General features: G+C 42.1%; 1 protein-coding gene and 1 pseudogene across 5 annotated transcripts in view; one reads left to right on the forward strand and one right to left on the reverse strand.

Annotated features, from left to right (window-relative positions):
- Window positions 1-9428: 9428 nt before the first annotated feature.
- Window positions 9429-13961, forward strand: part of LOC132402906 (serine/threonine-protein kinase VRK1-like) — an 88803-nt gene continuing 84270 nt past the window's right edge. Inside the window, exon 1 of one of the 5 annotated variants that reach the window (XM_059985987.1) lies at window positions 9429-9750. The gene's annotated coding sequence lies outside the window, so the exon portion shown is untranslated. Of the gene's footprint in view, window positions 9751-9878; window positions 10213-10283; window positions 10506-13961 lie in introns of those variants that run through there. The other 4 variants (XM_059985988.1, XM_059985989.1, XM_059985990.1 and 1 more) reach the window with 4 other exon arrangements.
- Window positions 12052-12394, reverse strand: LOC132402495 (large ribosomal subunit protein eL37-like; annotated as a pseudogene).

The raw sequence follows: 13961 nt of genomic DNA on the forward strand, positions 1-13961 counted from the left end.
AGATAGTCCTGCAGTACTTTATAGTCTTAATATCCAGCAGTGACTTGTGATCATAATAAAGACATTTAAGATAAACAAATACACGTTTGATTGGACCCAGAGTGGCTGCTGCATATGAGGGGGCCACCATCTTCCCCTATCCTCAGAATGAATTCCAACAACCTTTGTTATTAGCATGATGGATTCTTAAGCGATTCATTCCACATAATCCTTTTGTTATTTAACAATATCAAGTAATGATTTATGATTTCTGATTAGCATAAAGTTTTACAATTTTCTTTCTGAACAGATAAATGATACTTAATGATAGTTCACTCAAAAGTACAAAGGTTGTAATCAACATTTTAAGTGAATTCATAGACAGTGGTCCAACTTAATTTACAATGTATACATGAATAGTTTATTCAAGGTTCAGGAAGTTTAAATTTCATTGCAAAAGATCACTTTCAAGTTGGAGGCATATGGTTAATAATTTCAGCTCAGACAAAAGATCCTGCTCCTTAATAAAACACAGTTTTCAACTGCCTCTAGTTTCTCTTCTATTCAAAGGTTTTCAGACAACAAAATAGGCTATCATATCGTGTTCCTGAATTTTGTGGCAAAATAATTGAATAGGGACTAAATTTAACTGATGTTGAAACCTGTTAAATCTTTTAATGGAGTTGTTTTTCATTCTCAGAAGTTTAAAGGTTCCTGGTAGAGGGTCAGCTGGGAAGACATATTCATCTTTTAAAAAAAAATCCTGAAACTATTCATGTTTCATGCTTTATATTTTGGTTCATCATAAATAATAATGTGTGTGAGTGAGTGTGCATAGAGAATTGATGATTCAAACTTACAACCTAGTTTTGCAAAATACAAACCGCACTTCTCGTAATGCAGCAGTGGAAGACAGCTGGCTTTAGTTCAGTGTAATCTTTCCAACAGGAGTTTTGCAAAGGTCTCAGTGGCAAGATTTTAACAAGAATGTGTTTTTTGACAACTTTATGGTTGAGAGTGCTGAGGACCTTTGTTGTTATTGTGCTGCATTCAATCTGCCTGACACAATTCTCACTGCAATGGAATAGGCTGCTCTATTGACAATAACCATTTCACATGGTGACAGTCAGTAAGAAATTCCTGTTTATCATTTCTGACAACACTGGACATTTGAATGATTGTCAGTTGTCCTCTTCATTTATAACATTTTGATACTGTCTGAGTGTTCTATCAAATACTGTTCAAGAAAATGTAACCAAACTATACAATTGTTTTAAACTTATGAAAATCAATGAAAGAGAAAAATAATGGTTCAATGGCTTTTATAGTGCTATGTGCTTTCTATAATAAGTATAATGATGGAGTTGAGTTCATAACAATGTAGAAGTGGAAGAATGAGAGATAAATAAAGATAATGTGATCGAGTGAAAGCATAGAAATTGCTCACTGATACCATGGGCACAATGAAGTTCTATGCTGGAAATAATAAAGATTTAATCATTAAAATAATTATACCTAAGGAAATCTATACAACTGTTTATACTAGAATGTTTTGCTGCTAATATTCCAAATAGATAAAGGACTTATATGCTTTCATTCAATCCAATTCTGACTAACAGCTCAAACTCCTTAATTAATTATAATTGGAATTCCCTTAACAAAATGAGCCTGAGTATCCAAATTGTATCCAGAATGCAGGGAAATAGAGCTAATGATTCAGTTTGATGATACTTCACCATCTCCTACTCTGATCATTGACACTGACTAGACCGCTGAGTTTTCTGGTTTTGTTTCAAGTTTCCAGCATTGATATTTAAAAATGTGATCCTGGGTCTTCCTTCCATTCGATGCCCTTGCACAAAAGGCATAGGCTGTGTTTACTAGCATGAAGATCCATTCAATGCATGTTTTCTGTTTGATTTGGGGTAAGTTGGTCCTTTGGACCATTTGTACAGAAGCAGGCCTATTTATACCAGTGTGACCTTGTTCATGATGACCCACGGCAATTCCTAAAGGGTTTTCCACTGACTTCACACTCCAACACAGCACCACACACTCTATCTCCAACCTCATTACTATGGCATAATTTGGGTATTTCAACAGCCATATCCTGCCTTATCCACTGCACATTCCTATGGATTCATAAGCTTCAGTGATGAGTCCAGACAGCCACTTCCCACCCGGATGATCACCACCACCTCATCCTCCCATACCTCCCCCTTAAATATCTGGAGTCTAGTTTGTCCCAATGACTGAAGCTTTGACTCCCTGTACATGTGACTTCCCTTGTCAATCCAACGTCTTAGATCCTTTTTATTGCATCTCACCTTCTATCAGGTTCAAATTCAATTTCTAGAATATTTTAAATCACAGTCTGATCTCATTTACTGTTACTTAAGTGATGTAAAACTTGTATAACAATGAAACAAAGATATTATTACACAGTGTGGCATACCCATGACAAAAGTAAATAATAGTATACCTGGCTTTCCTAATCTTTAATTTATTTTGTAGTTACAGTTGTTTCATTCTTCTTCCTATCCTTTTGATGTATTTCAAACTTGGTGTACTGAATGTCACCCATTGGCATTGGATGGATCTCAAATGGTTTTAGCTCATGTATGCACATTCCTGTCCTTACCATTTCAAAGACAAGCATACAGGGCACAATATCAAGGCCTTTGGTTAATGAACTGGATAGTTTCTCAATACCTGAATCACTCCCATAAATGGCTCAAGTCAGTGCAAAATTTTCACTCTGATTTCCAGGTAAACAATTGTAATCCTAAAACCATGTTTTATTGCCAGGATGTGAGTAAAGGATTTTCAGCCATGTCTCAGAGGATATGAGTATCATCTTAAACCTCAGGTGAACCAGAGTGATGGAATTCTAGAGCATGGAAACAGATCGTTCATGCCTACTGTGTTGCCTAGCAAGGTAGCCCCATCTGTTCGCTTGGCCTCTCCCATCCATGCACTGTCTAGGTGGCTGTTAAATGTTGCTGATGTGACTGCCTCAGCCACTATTTCTAGCAGTTTATTCCAAATATACACCAACGTTTGCATGAAGCACCTGCCCCAAATGTTCTTTTTAATACCTTGTGTTCCTCAACGTCGGACCTCAGTCAGTGAGGATTCATAACAACATCTTGCTGACTATAAACACAGATGCACCTCAAGTCTGTGGTGCTTGGTGCCCCCCCCCCCCATCCGAGTCTATCCTCTAAACATGTATGATTGTGTGACAAAGCAACGCTCCAATGCCAGCTTAGTCATTAAGGAACATCTAATGACACCACTGTTGTTGGATGAATCATAGGTGGCTTACCAGTAAGACAAGTCTCCTGGTTGAGTGGTGACACCAAATCAGCCTTTCGCACAATGTCTGCAAAATTCAAGAACTGATTGTTGCCTTCAGAAAGGGGAAGGAGGGTGAATTGTGTCAGTTTACATTGGGGGATTGTCAACGGAGGGAGTCATCTGCTTCAATTTCCTGGGTGTTAGCATATCTGATGGCTTGTCCTAGGCCCAGCACATAAATGCTCAGTTTTGTTAGTTTCCTGATCAGTCAGGGCTTCAAAGGGTATGGCAAGAAGGCGGGTGTATGAGGTTGAGTGGGATCCAGGATCAGCCAAGGCTGAGTAAGCTCGGCAGGCCTAACTCTGCTCCTATGTCTTATCATCTTATACACTCATAATGAAAGCGCACAGTGGGTTTACTTTCTCAGGAGGTTAAGGGGGTTTGGTTTGCCATTGAACACTCTAACAAACTTCTACTGATGTACTGTTGAAAGTATCCTGACTGGTGGCATGATGGTCTGGTACATCATTTGAACCTGCAGGAAAAGCAAGAAGCTGCAGTAAGTGGTGGGCTTTGCCAATCAGTCCCAACCGGTGGGAAAATCTTTCAAGAAGACAACATCTATCATCAAGTTCTCCACCACCCGGACCATGCCATCTTTCACAGCTACTATTGGGTAGGAGGTAGAGAAGCATGAAATCCCTTGCCACCAGGCTCGACAACAACTACTTCCCTTCAACCATTTGGTGCTTGAACTAACCAGCAAAACACTAATCAGTTTAGCAACGCTATGAACACTTTGACCATTTATCAATAAAATTAAATTGCTTTTTTTTTCCAATTCCAAAGTTGTTTTCCTGCAACGTTTGTGTATAAACTATGATTAATTTCTGCTTGTCTTTTGAATGCTGCTGATAAGATGCTACGTGTCTGAGTTGTTGCTGCAAGTAAGTTTTTGATGGCACCTGTGCATACGTGTACTTGTACATATGACCTGCCAGATCGATCTCCAACCAACTCATCAAGTTCACGGATGACACAACAATGGTTGGTCTCTTCAACGATGACAATGAGACAATTGCCCTTGTTGAAGAAGCCAACCACCGTTGGATGTAGCAGTAAGGAACAGATCATTAGTACAATTTTATACAGTACTGTGCAAAAGTCTTAGGCACATATATATAGCTATGGTGTCTAAAGCTTTTGGACTGTACTGTATTTGTCAATATGGGGCAGAGAGCGAGTTGGATTTGGATGTAGGGAAAAGCAAAAGTGGAGTGCCATGGGGGATGCGACAGGTGGCAGAGAAGATGTGCTGAGGTGCAGAGATGGTACAGGTACAGATACCCCCAGTCCCGAGACACCAGGCAAGATCACTTGATTCCATACAATTGGTTTATTGATGATTACAGAATATTTCTCTGGTGCTACCTGCTCCTTTCCATTTTCATTCCCCTTTTTTTGACCATGATTTCTCTCTCCTTGCCCCCTTCCCACTCTAATAGAGACCCAACTCAGAATCAGGTTTATCATCACTTACATACGGCATGGGTTTTTTTTTTGCGGCAGCAGGACAGTGCAATACATAAAATTACTACAGTAGTGTGCAAAATTCTGAGGCACCCTAGGTTAAAGAGATGATTGTGGGCTTTAGGAAGGTGCAGGTTCACCACTGCTCACTGCACATAAATGGCTCCTCCATGGAGAGAGTTACAAACACCAAGTTTCCAGGAGTGCACAGAATGGACAATCTCATCTGGTCCCTCAAAGGCACCTCATTAGTCAAGAAAACATAACAACATCTCCACTTCCTAAAGAGATTGAGGTGAGCAAGGAACCCCCCCCCCCCCCTCCACCCACCTACTCCAATTCTAAATAATTTTTCAAGGAGCACCATTGAGAGTGTCCTGACCAGCTGCATCATTGTCTGGTACAGAAATGCAAACTATCTGTCTGCAAGACCCTGTAAAGGTCTGTGAGGATCATTGGGATCTCTCTTCCAACCATCTGAAATACTTAGCACGAGTCCTGCATACACAGAGCCCTTAGTTTTGTCAATGATCCCTCTCATCTGTCCAGCAATCTCTTTCACTCCCTACCATTAGGCTGGCGGTATGGTAGTGTTAGAACAAGGACTGTGAAGATGGGAAACAGCTACTTCCCTCAGGTTATGAGACTACCGTTCTAATTCTCCGTCAAGTCTCACCATGTATGAAGCGCCAACAGAGTTATGCTGTTTACTTTTTAACTTTTCACAGAAATGCACCTTATTATTTGTTAATTTATTTGTGGTAATATTACTTCATGTGTTGTGCATGAGTTATATGTAAAAGAGATATAGTCTGTGTGTCAATACATTTGTAAAAGATGTCAGAGATGGAGACCAAGTGATAAGTTAAAGTGAGAGAACTGTTGGAGGTGGACCAAGTAAATCTGAGGTCAGGGTGGAAGTTGGAGGCAAAGTTGATGAATTTTATGAGCTCAGAGAGGATGCAAGAATGCAGTTGACAATATAGCAGAGGAAAAGTTTGCGAATGCTCCCAGTGTAGGCCTGGAATATGGACTGTTCCACGTAGCGAACTTACAGGCAGGCATAGCTACAGCCCATTGAGGTCCCAGCAATGATCCCATTGGCATTCCAATAGTCATGGGTTCCATTACTAGAAACTACCCTTGATCATCATCCTCAGCTTCCTATCACTGAGCCAATTATGAACCCAATCTGCTATCTTCCCTGGATCTTATGTGATCTAAGCCTCCTGACTAGTCAGCCATGAGGGACCTTGCTGCAGTCTATATATATGACATCCACTGCCCTTTCCTCATATAGTCTCTTGATTACCTCAAGAGACTTGTCAGACAAAGCTGTGCTGTCTGAATCAGACTTCGTCTCTCCAAATGTTGATAGGTTCTGTCCCTCAGAATCCCCTTCAACAATTTACCCACCACCAGTTTTAGACTCACTGGCCTTTAGTTCCCTGGCTTGTGCCCTGCATATTTTTTTTCCTCCAGCTTCCTGTAAGGTCTGACAATACACCAGGTTGGGGCCTGGGGATTTATCCACCTTAATGCACTTTCAGGTCTCCAATACCTCTTCCCTTCTAATTCCTAAATGATTGAAGACATCATCACTCATTTCTCCATTTCTTCAGTTTCCACTGTTTTCTCCACAGTAAAAGTTAAAGAGAACTGAACTGGAGCTACAAGATGTCACAGCCATACTTTGTAAGTGAGCAATGATATACGCCCAGGTTCAGAGTCAATATTTACCTCTCAATTAACTCCTAAAAACAACTTATGACTTGATAATATTGTTGATTGCAGGAGCAAAGCCTTTGTGATTGAATAATGCGGAAATACAATTCTAGGGATGGCTTTTGGGATGACTGGAAAGTGCAAATATTTATACAAAGTGGATTGGCATACAAGGAAGCCAGTGCTAGTGGGAAGATAGAGGATTGGGAAGCTTTTTAAAACTTGCAGAAAGAAACTAAGAAGGTCATTAGAAAGGAAAAGATGAATTGTGAGAGGAAGCTGGTGACTAATATCAAAGAAAATACTAAAGCTTTTTTAAGTGTATAAAAGGTAAAAGAGAGTCGAGGGTAGATATAGAACCAATACAAAATGACACTGGAGATATTGTAATGAGAGATGCAGAGATGACAGAGGAACTGAATGTGTATTTTGCATCAGTCTTCATACTGGAGGACATATGCAGTATACCAGACATTCAAGAGTGTCAAGGAAGTGAAGTATGTGCAGTGAAAATTACGACTGAGAAGGTGCTCAGGAAGCTTAATGGTCTGAGGGTAGATAAATCTCCTGGACCTGATGGAATGCACCCTCAGATTCTGAAGGAAGTAGCTGGAGAGACTGCAGAGGCATTAACGATGATCTATCAAGAATCGATAGATTCTGGCATTGTACCGGATGACTGGAAAATTGCAAATGTTACTCCGCTATTTAAGAAGGGTGGGAGGCAGCAGAAAGGAAACTATAGACCTGTTAGCCTGACATCATGGTTGGAAAGTTGTTGGAATTGATTGTTAGGGATGAGATTATGGAAAATGTGGAAGCACATGACAAGATAGGCCAAAGCCAGCATGGTTTCCTGAAAGGAAAATCCTGCCTGACAAACCTACTACAATTTTTTGAGGAAATTACGAGCAGGGTAGACAAAGGAGATGCAGTAGACATGGTGTACTTGGATTTTCAGAAGGTCTTTGACAAGGTGCTGCACATGAGGCTGCTTAGCAAGATAAGAGCCCATGGAATTACAGGGAAGTTACCAGCATGGGTGGAGCATTGGCTGGTCAGCAGAAAACAGAGAGTGAGTAGAAAGGGATCCAATTTTGGGGCTGCCGGTTACCAGTGGGGTTCCACAGGGGTCGATGTTGGGACCACTGCTTTTCATGGTGTATGTCAGTGATTTGGACTATGGTATTAATGGATTTGTGGCTAAATATGCCAATGATACAAAGGTATGTTGAGGAGCGGGTAGTGTTGGGGAAACAGAGAGCCTGCAGAGAGATTTAGATAGTTTAGGGGAATGGGCAAAGAAGTGGCAAATGAAATACAATGTTGGAAAGTGTATGGTCATGCACTTTGGTGGAAGAAATAAATGGGCAGACTACTATTTAGATGGGGAGAGAATTCAAAATGCAGAGATGCAAAGGGACTTGGGAGTCCTTGTGCAAGGTACCCTAAAGGTTAACCTCCAGGCTAAATTGGTTGTGAAGACAGCAAGTGCAATGTTGGCATTCATTTCTAGATGTATAGAATATAAGAGCCCGGATGTGATGTTGGGGCTCTATAAGGCACTCGTGAGACAACACTTGGAGTATTGCGTGCAGTTTTGGGCACCTTATTTCAGAAAGGATATAGTGACATTGGAGAGGGTTCAGAGAAGATTCACAAGAATAATTCCAGGACTGAAAGGGTTACTGTATGAGGAACATCTGGCAGCTCTTGGGCTGTATTCCCTGGAGTTCAGGAGAATGACGGGGGATCTCATAGAAACATTCCGAATGTTAAAAGGCCGGAACAGATTAGATACGGCAAAGTTATTTCCCATGGTAGGGGATTCTAGGACAAGAGGGCATGACTTCAGGATCGAAGGATATCCATTTAGAACAGAGATGCGGAGAAATTACTTTAGTCAGCAGGTGGTAAATCTGTGGAATTTGTTGCCACAAGTGGCTGTGGAGCCCAAGTCATTGGGTGTATTTAAGACAGAGATAGGTTCTTGATCAGCCAGGGCACCAAAGGGTATGGGGAGAAGGCAGGGGAGTGGGGATGACCGGAAGAAGTGGATCAGCCCATGATTGGATGGCGGAGCAGACTCAATGGACCGAATGGCCTCCTCCTATACCTTATGGTCAATAGGAGGTTTAGGATATGCCAGCTGGAAGGGCTCGAGATTTATGTGAAAAGTTCAGGTATTGTGACCAGAAGAAAAATCATAAGAGATTAGGATTCTGAAGAACCAAGTGTGTTTACTTTATTTACAGACACAGCTCAGAACAGACCCTTCCAGCCAATCTGCCGACAACCTGGTCACTGACTTAACCTTGGCCTAATCACTAGATAGTTTACAGTGACCAATTAACCTACCAACTGGTATGCCTTTGGACTGGGAGAGGACAATAGGTGCAGGAGTAGGCCATTCGGCCCTTCTAGCCAGCACCGCCATTCACTGTGATACTGGAGCACTTGAAGGAAACCCACACTTTCACGAACTCCTTTCCAGATGATGTCAGAATTGAACTCCAACCCCCCCCCCAAGCTGTAATAGCATTGCTACACTACCGTGGCCCCTCCACCAGTTGGAACAGTGCATCTGCAAAGATTAAATCAGTGACACAAGTCCCCAAAAGCACCATGTCCTGTACTGCAAACACGAGGAAATCTGCAGATGCTGGAAATTCAAACAACACACACAAAATGCTGGTGGAACACAGCAGGCCAGGCAGCATCTATAAGGAGAAGCACTGTTGACATTTCGCGCCGAGACCCTTCGTCAGGACTAACTGAAAGGAAAGATAGTAAGAGATTTGAAAGTAGTGGGGGGAGGGGGAAATGCGAAATGATAGGAGAAGACCGGAGGGGGTGAGGTGAAGCTAAGAGCTGGAAAGTGATTGGCGAAAGTGATACAGAGCTGGAGAAGGGAAAGGATCATGGGACGGGAGGCCTCGGGAGAAAGAAAGGGAGATGGGGGCGGAGAAAGCACCAGAGATGGAGAACAGGTAGAGTGATGGGCAGAGAGAGGAAAAAAACAACTAAATATGAACAACTAAACACCATAGGCATTGCTGCATAATCCAGTAGAACTCAAAAAACAAGTCAGCACCTTGTTGAAATATCCTAACATTTGCCTCAGTCATTAGCTCAATAAGAGTTGATGTCCCGAGTACGGATGACGAAGTGGGGACCAGACTGTGGTTTGGATCTGAAACACCAGGGATCGGGAAGGTAAAGAGGTTTACAGCTGTGTCAGGCGTCCGGAGTCCCTGTATATATCCCGCTACGTTAAATTCACTTGAATTTATATCAGTGCGTGACACGTAAGGAAATAAAAGTAAACTGTGTTTGGATATTGAAAAGTGTCCGATAGATTCTCGGAGTTTTAATGTACCCGGGTCGGCTGCTCCTGCGCTTCGCAACAAGTGGGGAATTGGGGTGCGTTGTGCATTTCTCCATTGTTGCAGTGCGGTTCAGGACAAAATCCAGATACTGGTGTTGTCCCTCATCTTCCCACTCCCCTACTGTAAAGTTTATTCCCATCTGTGTCAGTTGTCACCAGACTGCTCTTCAGTTTCGGTTTCTCAGTGGAACTGGAAGCATTTGTTCGCAAACCCTCAGCCGCTCCGCGCTTCTGGAGAGTTTCAAAGCGCCGCTACGGACTCGCGTTTTCAGGAAGTTCAGTACGGACAGGTAACGGCACTGAAAGATTTAAACACTTTCTCATGTAGCGACTGCGGCAGTTCGCTCTCTGCACAGTCACTAACTTTACTCGGGCAAAGCCGTCACTGAACTTCCGGAGTCCCGGCCTGAGGCTCGGAGCCGGCAGCTGTCAATCCGGCTCCGGGTCTGCGCGCTGTTAGTTTCCGGCCAGCTGGAAAGTTCCTCGATTGAGCTTCAACAAAATGTGTTCTTTTTGTCTTTAAGCTTGTCTTTAGTAGTCCGGTCGTGTAAAGCACTAACAAGAGGCCATGGAAATGTGAAAGGTAGACTTTAAAACGAATTATAATTTGAGAAATTAACTAAGAGTGACCATATGTAAACTGGAGTAATAAAGGCCAAAAAAAGTTGGACGGAATACCCACCAAATTAGATCACAGCAGTGCGAAACTACTTTTCTCCTATCTAGTATTTGCATCGTTTTCGATATTATTTATTTTGGCCGCGGACTAAATAATGAATGAGCCTCCCGTTTATTTAATTTTAAGCAGGCGATTTACAACATTAGGATCGGCTTGAGGTGTTAATTATTTGTCGGCGAGCAGAATCTTGCAGTATTCACGTATCCATTTGTGGAAATGAAACTGAAACTGTGGATACGATGTTAAGATTGCCCGTAATCTCCAAACCCAAACAAGGAAACTCGGAAGAAGCTTGGCTTCAGTTTGTGGATATTTGGGTATAGTCAATCATGGCCGTAACATTCTACAGGTTAACTATTCTTAACACAGATTTGTACTGTCCTTTCATGGCAGTGAAGTTAGAAGGATATGCAAAATCAACGAGATCTTTTGCCAGATGATTTGCGCCCGTTGTGTGTAGGCTATATGTGGTCACATAAAGGATGTGATTCATGCTCTCCACCTGTTGCTCAAGGAGGAGGGGTTCACGTTGTGGGATATTGCATGGTGGGGGGGGGTGTGGAGAGTGAGATACTGGTCTTTACATGGGACAGGTCATAGACATCTGCACCTGAGGAAAAAGGAGTGGGAATGCAAGGCTGGGGAGTGGTACGGATGGAGAGGGGTCTAGTTTCAGAGAATGGGATCTGGTGATGGATACTGGGTGGAGGAATTGCCTGCAATAGGGGTAGTGTGGCCTTTCAGCATTCAGTGAATGAGAGCTGTTTCATGTGGGTGGCTGTATACATTAATATCAACAAGATGCAGTTTCCCAGTCCCAGCAGAACTGGAGGGAAATTCTGTTAAACCTCAATTAGTTTTCAATGGAAGTTTTCTTTCCACAATCCCTTGCACAAGATTTAACATGATATTAATTGTTATCATTTACCTCAATAGATTCCTGTTGGTTTTGTAGCTGTTCTTTTCCCTGTCCTGCATGTTAAATGATAGACATGCCCACCCTAATTCTGATTTGGGATGAGGCTCCTTTGCTTCAGAAGTTCAGCCTCAGAAGTACACAACTATACTGTGTATCAGAATCAGTGTTTTCTTTATAGTATTTCAAAACAGTGGCAAGTTTATGCCCACAAGAAAGGGATGGTGATTTTTCCAGTTAATTTAGTGCAGCATTGCTTAAAGTAATGTTTCCAAATGCCCACCTGCACTTTCTATTCTGCATACTAATGGTGAACAGGCATGTAAAATTTTATCTGTGGATGACACTATGGAGCTTTACTCTTTGCATAACTTATTACTATTGCATTGTCAATAACCATAATCTATTACATAATTCCCTTACAATTTATGATGAACTTCAACCAAATGAATTGCCTGTTGTTGATGTCTCATTGAACTGGAGTTGGATGTATTTTTTTTTAACTTTACAAAGCATAGCTTTATTTGTTATTATTGATACACCAACAGTTTATGCGGTGCTGGCAGAAGCCATTGCAGCTCGCCTGGGCTTTGGAGTGGTGCCTTCATGGAATCCATTACTGAATCTCCAAAACACCACCTTCAGGTGCCTCATGCGACCTGTGCCGGTTGTGTTTCTCTTTCGGCTTTCACACTCCAGTTATACTTCCTCTTTCTCTTGGCAGGATAGGCACATTTACCACAGGTAGATTTCTGCAGGTGAAATGTTTTAGCCCCACACCGTCGGCAAAGAGTGTGAGTCTTGTTCCGCCTCTTAACAAATGGCGATGTTCCCTTTGTCATTTTGCCTGCACACCCGAAAGCAAGTTGGATGTATTTAGGATCACCTGGGACACTGAGCTCGCGAAAATGTCTCTTTTACTTCTCTTACATTTGTTTTTCACCATAAGAATGTTCCTGTGACTGTTAGAGCTTGCAGTTTACAGTTTGGAGTCTGTTTGAGTGACCTAGTGCTTTCTGTCTCTGAGAAGATTCTGGGTAGTGAGCGCGTACGCGGATGGTCTTGATGTGAGGAAACTTTGAGATGGTGCATGAGCTGATGTTCAACTCCATTTTTCCAGTTGAAGCGCTCATTATTTGGTGATTAAAGCATCGAGGGAGATTGAGGTGAATGCAGAAGGTGAGTGAGAGTTCAGCACCTACTGCCTTCCTTTTGATTGCTGTGGGAGAAGTCTGTGAGTGGCCTTTCGCAGTGTGGCTCACTGTGGCAGGGGGATAGGCCTCTCTGCCTCGTGGTGTCCCTTCTTTCAATGAATGCTAGTGATATCGTAGGATGCTTTTTTAATGTTTTGTGAGAAAGAAGGAGGTTTGGCAGTTGATGTTCTGTTAGTTTTTTGTGTGGGGGAGTGTTTCTTGGGGGGGGTTGATGTTCTTGTTCCATTTTTGTGTGGGGGAGGGGTTTTGGGGATTGGTCATCAGGATGCTGTTCTTTCTTGTGTGGGGAGTGGGTGGGCTTGACGTTTCTCTGAACAATTTTCATGTTCTTTGTTTCATGGCTATCTGGAGAAGTCACATTTCAGTGTTATCCATGCTTTGATAAATTAACCTTTGAACCTTTGTAGCCTTATACTAAGGTGATAACAACCAAGATAGACGCTTCGGATAGATGGGTGAGCACCAGTAGCAGAAAGGGGAGTAGACTATTTGCCTCACTAGTAGGTATAACTGTTTGGACACTGTTGGGGGTGGTGGGGGATGTAGGTTGATCTTTGAGGGGCTAGCAGTTGCAGTAAAGTCTCTGGCACTGTGACCAGTTCAGGGAGAAAGATTGCGGTCAGATAGGACAATAGAGATAGGAGACTGAACATGAGCGGGACATACAGGAGAGACTGTTGCCTCAGAAGAGACACCATGATCATGTGCTGGCCTCCCTGTTGCCAAGGTTAAAGATATCTCTGTGTAGTTGCAGCATATTTGTGAGATGTCAAGTGTACAGACAGTGGTTGCTGTACATTTTGGTATAAATGTCATAGAATGCCGGGAAAAAGTATTCACCCCCCCCCCCCCCGGAAGTTTTCATGTTTTATTGCTTTACAATGGATTTAATTTGGCTTTTTTTATATACTAATCAACAGAAAAGGATTCTTCTGTGCCAAAGTGAAAACAGATCTCTACAAAGTGATCTAAATTAATTATAAATATAAAACACAAAATAATTGATTGCTTTAAGTATTCACCCCTGTTAATATGACACAGCAAATCATCACTGATACAGCCAATTGCTTTTAGAAGTCATGTAATTAGTTAAATGGAGATCTGTTTTTGGAGACCTTGTGCATTCAAGGTGTTTCAATTGATTGTAGTAAAAATACACCTGTATTTGGAAGGTCCAACTGCTGGTGAGTCAGTATCCTGGTTAAAAGCTACACCATGAAGACAAAAGAA

The sequence above is a fragment of the Hypanus sabinus genome, chromosome 12, assembly GCF_030144855.1.
Source record: "Hypanus sabinus isolate sHypSab1 chromosome 12, sHypSab1.hap1, whole genome shotgun sequence".
In the NCBI taxonomy this organism is placed as follows: Eukaryota; Metazoa; Chordata; class Chondrichthyes; order Myliobatiformes; family Dasyatidae; genus Hypanus; species Hypanus sabinus.